At 41.0% G+C, this 6,116-nt stretch overlaps 1 non-coding gene across 1 annotated transcript; it reads right to left on the bottom strand.

Annotated features, from left to right (window-relative positions):
* Positions 1–5,323: 5,323 nt before the first annotated feature.
* LOC115802415 (U6 spliceosomal RNA) lies at positions 5,324–5,430 on the bottom strand. Its single transcript, XR_004022881.2, has one exon. It is a non-coding gene; the product is annotated as a U6 spliceosomal RNA (small nuclear RNA).
* Positions 5,431–6,116: the final 686 nt, after the last annotated feature.

Below are 6,116 nucleotides of genomic sequence, written 5' to 3'. Positions count from 1 at the left end.
TCTCTAGGTAACCACTGATTCTCAAGGCCTGAGTTCATCACAGTTTGGCTTTCGACCGAGCTGCCCACCATCCAACACATTCTTTACTGCTCCAAAGTAATTTGAATTTATCATGGACTGGATTTAGCAAATTTATCTTTAACTGAATTCCAAATGATTTCTAATTCTCCTTTTAGTTCAAGGCAGCACGCATTATGTGGCACAGAATGCTTTTAAAACAACATCATTGTTTGAAACATTTGGTGGGGTTGATGCCACATTTCTCTGAAAAAAAAAAAAAAGTCAGCTAAAGAAAAAAGGAAATAACATCACCACCAACATAGGCATCCATTCATTTACTCACCCACTCATTCACTCAAGAATTCACTCACTCACTCACTCACTCAAGCATTTGTTAATTCATTTACTCACTCAGTCACTCATGAAAGTATTCACTCATTCATTAACTCAAGCGTTCCTTCATTTATTCATTCACTCACTCATTTCAGAGCTATGCGTCACAGTGCTACCTAGTGCTGGGAACTGCACAAGGGGACAATCTTGGCCTCCTAGCTCCTCTATAGGCATCTGTTTATGTCACACAACAAGGATGGGCATGGGTGTGGGTTGACGACCCCATTCCAAGTGCATAAGCGTCTTTCCTTCAGTGACAAGGAGAAATGCCAAACAACAACAAAACAGAAGGAGGGGGTGTTGGCAATATTACTATGAAAGGCACGGGCCTGTGGGCAGAGCCACATTAAGATATTCATGGCTCTTTCCTTCAAAAAATTGTTTAAAATTATATTCTATGACTAGCAGGATTAAGACAAATGCAATCTGGGCTGGATTATGTTCATTTTTTTCTTCTGATTTGGAAAGAAATTAAAATATTTTCATGGGATGCTAAAATTATAGTGGCCCTAGACACTGTGCCTATTGTACTAGGGGATCACCTGGCTCTGGCTTTGGGGTCACTCATGCCAGCATCCTAATCTTTCAACACCCATGAACGGCATTGACCGTGCACAAGGCAGCTCACTTCTTCATGCCCAGGTCTTTGTTGCTAAGACATACCTAGGGCTCTTGTTTCTGCTTCTCCTCTCCCCATCAAACAGGAATAAAAATAGAATCGGCTCTCAAGGTCAGTGAACCCTACGAGTGGCAAGACCACAGAAGTCTCTCCTTGGTTGCTCTTAACACTGAACCAGAACATCCAGACCAAGTAAGGCTCATGAAATTGGAGTCAGTTTCGTCAGTTGCCCACTATGAAGTAGGTTAAACCAAAGAGTTCCCACTTCAGGGAATGAATCAAGTAGGGTCTTTATTTTGTCTCTTATAATAGTTCTCATTTTATACCACATTCCACCTCCCCATCCATCCCTATCTTAATTATTGCTTTTAAGATACTTTGTAACTGACTTTTTTTTTGGATTTTGAACTCAGTTTGATCTTAAATCCTCTTTTTTTTTTTAATTGGAGTATAGTTGCTTTACAATGTCAGTTTCTGCTGTACAATAAAGTGAATCAGCCACATATATACATGTATCCCCTCTTCCTTGGATTTCCCTCCAGATGAAGCAACCAATGAAGGATTAATCTCCAAAATATACAACCAGTTCATGCAGCTCAATATCAACGAAACAAACAACCCAATCAAAAAATGGGCAGAAGACCTAAATAGACATTTCTCCAAAGAAGACACACAGATGGCCAACAAACACATGAAAAGCTGCTCAACATCACTAATTATTAGAGAAATGCAAATCAAAACTACAATGAGGTATCATCTCACACCAGTCAGATGGCCATCATCAAAAAATCTACAAACTGGAGAGGGTGTGGAGAAAAGGGAACCCTCTTGCACTGTTGGTGGGAATGTAAATTGGTGCAGCCACTATGGAGAACAGTATGGAGGTTCCTTAAAAAACTGAAACTAGAACTACCATATGACCCAGCAATCCCATTCCTGGGCATATACCTGCAGAAAGCCATAATTCAAAAAGATACATGCACCCCAATATTCATTGCAGCTCTATTTACAATAGCCAGGGCATGGAAGTAACTGACTTTTTATGTCCATCATCTGTCTGTCCTCACTGGAACATTTAGCTCTACAAGGGCAAGCATTAGTATGCTCTGTTTACTACTGTATTATTATTCCTGACACTTAGCACTACGTGAATATTGTTAATTAAATTGATTTGAAAATGATCAGAAACACTGGTTTGAAAAACATTAAAATTCAGCCTTCAGGATATTTGGGGTATATTCTACGAGATTTGTTTCTCTACAAACTACAACCCTTGGTCTAGTACTGTTAGAGAGCTCAGGTCTGGCTGCTCCCTGCTCACAAGACAACGCTTGAGAGGCAAGTGTCGGTAGAAGGGAAAAGGAAAAGTTGTTTTATTTCAGAGGCTGGCAACTGGGGGAGAGGGAAAGTTCACGTCCAAAGGCTGACTCTCCCACTGCCGATCAGTGAGCAAGAGCTTTTAAAGGCGAGTTTCAGGGGTGTATCCGCGGAGGGAGGGGGCTCCATGCAGAAACAGCACAGTCAGCTCTGACCGTCATCTTGAAACTGGCCAGCGATGGTCTGATCAGTGTCATCTTGATTGTTTCAGGAACAGTTAATCTTCAGTTCCAGGGTCAGTTTGTTCCCATTTCTTTGATGTCAGTTCTCAGAACTGTGGCAGCTATGCCATGGTTACAGTCTGGTCATCATGCAGTTAACTTCTTCCACCTGGTGGAGGGTTCAGTATTTACAAAACAGCTCGAAAAATATGGCTCAGAATAATATCTATAGCCCTTGAGGAGAAACTACAGGTCCTTGACTTTGCTTAATGACTAAACTATTATTACTTTGTCCTGTTTGCTTTTCCTTTGTTTCTGCATTTTCTTATTTCTCTGATTAAACTTACCCTCCAGCTAAAGTTTTTCTACAGACAGAACGCAGGCAGAGGGAGGCATGGGGGAGGGGGCTTCTCTCCTGGGAAGGCCTCATAGGGTCCTGTTTTGTTTCCGTATTCCTGGTAGCGCAGCCTAATATTTTTTCTGTCTGTTCATCTTTTCCCACTTCTGATAATATAAACTATTTTTGACTAAAGTGTACAGCAAGGGATGCAGAATGTATGAGTACCACCCCCTTCTTCCCCTTTCAAATTCTTCATGTGCCACAATTTCTTATCTAAATTTTATACCAATCTGACAGTTTCTCATAAAGCAAGAAGAACAAAGAGAGCATAGTAGCAAAGTTACTGAGCTAATTTTATTAAGGCACAAGGTGCTTTAGGATATGATTCAAATACTTTTTTTTCATAAAGATTGGCCAGTCTAGTTGAAAAAAGGACAAGACTTTGGATTAACCATTTCCAATATTCTGAATGTACAAACTATCCCATTTCCCACGAAGGGAAGCTCTCCCAAGCTTTAGGGAATCCTTTGTTGTCCCTGCGTACCACTGCTATCACACAGACACTCCAGGCTGTACATTCAGGGAGATGCTTATGGTAATTACAGGCGGAGACGCACGGAAAAGGAAAAACTATTAAGAATCTTATTTTCTTCCTTATGACATATCAACTCATTTCTATTTTTATTCAAAATGTTATTCGTTGTATTGATTTTTTTTTTTTTTTTTCGGTACGTGGGCCTCTCACTGTTGTGGTCTCTCCCGTTGCGGAGCACAGGCTCTGGATGCCCAGGCTCAGCGGCCATGGCTCACGGGCATGTGGGATCTTCCCGGACCGGGGCACAAACCCGTGTCCCCTGCATCGGCAGGCGGACTCTCAACAACTGCGCCACCAGGGAAGCCCCATTGTATTGATTTTTATTATAAAATTAATATATTCACATTGTAAAAACTTCTATAAATACAGAAAGATAGAAAAAATAAATGAACCATGATCACATAATTGCATCTTGCCAAAGCAAAATGCCTTCTATTAACATTTTGATGTATGCACTGTAGACTGTTCTGATGCAATGAACAGAATGAACTGAAAGGGGCCCCAGGAGTTCACTCAGGGTAGCATGGACAATGGGCCAGCTGGAAGCAGGGTCCCCGTTTCTGCTGGCATAGGGGCTGCATCTGAGTGAGGCTTCTTCCCCCGACAGAAGGGGCTACACCTTCCCATGGGCCTGGGGGTCTCAAGGTGCTGGGCAGCTGGCTCTCTCAGACAATTTCAGTAGCAGTCAATGCCTACTAAACCCAGACAATGTTTAGTAGGATTTTTCTCAGGCTTACAAGAAAGGAACATATACAGAGAGGTTCCTCGAATGACAGACCCAAGCACTGTCGAGAATATCCAACCCCAGCCTGCATTTCTGTGGGATGATGAACAGATAAGGAACCCTTTCATTTTCTCACTTACATCTATTTTCTTCCTTAATGTCTATTCCTTAACACATACTGTACCACCTTGTAGAATATGCCCTTACCTACTGTGATAGACAGTTTTCCGTGTCAACCTAGAGTTAGGCTGTAGCACCCAGATATTCAGTCAAACACTAGTGTAGGTGTTACAGGGAAGTTATTTTGTAGATGTGGTAAACATCAACAATCAGTTGACTTTAAGGAGATTACCCTGGATAATCTGGGTCAGCACAATCTAATCAAAGAGCTTGAAAGAACCTAAAGCAGAAATGAGCTTTCCCTGAAGAAGAAATTCAGCCTGTGGACTGCAGTATCAGATCCTGCCCCAGAGTTTCCAGCCTGTCCTGATGGCTTGCCTTACGGATTTCAGACTCACTCATCCCAACTGCATAATTGTGTGAGCTAATTCCTTGAAATACGTCTCTATCTATCATCTATCTATTTCCTACTGGTTCTGTTTCTCTAGTGGACCCTGAATGATACACTCACCTTGCACCAGAGTTATATAATTTCATTCATAAGCTTAAGTTCTGTATAAATGAGAAATCTATTTAGGTAAGGTTTATGAAACTTGGGACTTTTCTCCCATTTATTTGCTTCTTTGTTTTTTTCTTCTTTTCCTTTCCTTTCTTTGATTGAAGTATAGTTGATTTACAATGTCGCGTTAGTTTCAGGTGTACAGCAAAGTGATTCGGTTATACATATATAAAAGAATATATACACACACACACACATATATATATAAAATATATATATATATGTGTATATACACATTATTTTTCAGATCCTTTTCCCTTATAGGTTATTACAAAATACTGAGTATAGTTCCCTGTGCTCTACAGTATATCCTTGTTGGTTATCTAATTTATATATAGTAGTGAGTATCTGTTAATCCCAAACTCCTAATTTATCCCTCCCCCCACTTTCCCCTTTGGTAACCATAAGTTTGTTTTCTATGTCTGTGGGTCTATTAAAAACATGGAACGCTTCACGAATTTGTGTGTCTTCCTTGAACAGGGGCCAAGCTAATCTTCTCTGCATGGTTCCAATTTTAGTATATGTGCTGCCAAAGCAAGCATGTTTCTTTGTTTTTCATGCTTTTCCCTTTTTTCCCCAAACAGAGTTGAAGATATCAATATAGCAAGGTATCATAAATCTAAATGAATATAGAACATTCATATATTCTAGAATGAACACAGACTATTTGTTAATACATAATTCAGAAATAAAAAAAGGAGGCTTACGGTAGGCAAGTAAGAAGGCAAGAATATATTTAGGAACAAAATAAATGCCAAAAGCTGGGAGAACAGGAGAACGGAGATGAATCGCTACAAAAATCCGTGGAAATTCACCAAGTACAAAGGCTGAGGGCAGTGCCCAAAGGCAGAAAGAGATGCCCCCAGGTGCAGAAAGCCAGGAATGGGTCTAGAGAGCAAAGAGAACGCACCAGAAACTCAAAATGCTGGCAGGCAGGCTGTAAAGCAGAAAGAGCATTGCTGTGGTTTGGAAAGCTCGTAGCTGGTCTTGCAAGGCACAAAGATCTAAAGGGGGTGTGGCTGGTGCTCTGATCCCAAGCTCTCCAAAGGCAAAGTTTCAAACCCACCTTCACAATGTGCGAAGATTTTGGCGAACTGAATCTAACTTAAGATTCCAACTCTGCAACAGAGTCCAGAGACAGCTCAGCTACATGTTAGATTGACTCAGGCTCACACCATCAGCCTGACAGGGGGCACGTCTTCTCAGGAGGTGAATATGTCTTATCCCA

This window comes from Delphinapterus leucas, chromosome 4, assembly GCF_059928025.1.
Source record: "Delphinapterus leucas isolate spDelLeu-1000000601 "Yukka" chromosome 4, BTC_Dleu_Yukka2, whole genome shotgun sequence".
Lineage (NCBI taxonomy): Eukaryota > Metazoa > Chordata > Mammalia > Artiodactyla > Monodontidae > Delphinapterus > Delphinapterus leucas.
The sequence above is the reverse complement of the archived record's forward strand: the minus strand, read 5'-3'. Positions and strand labels throughout refer to the sequence as shown.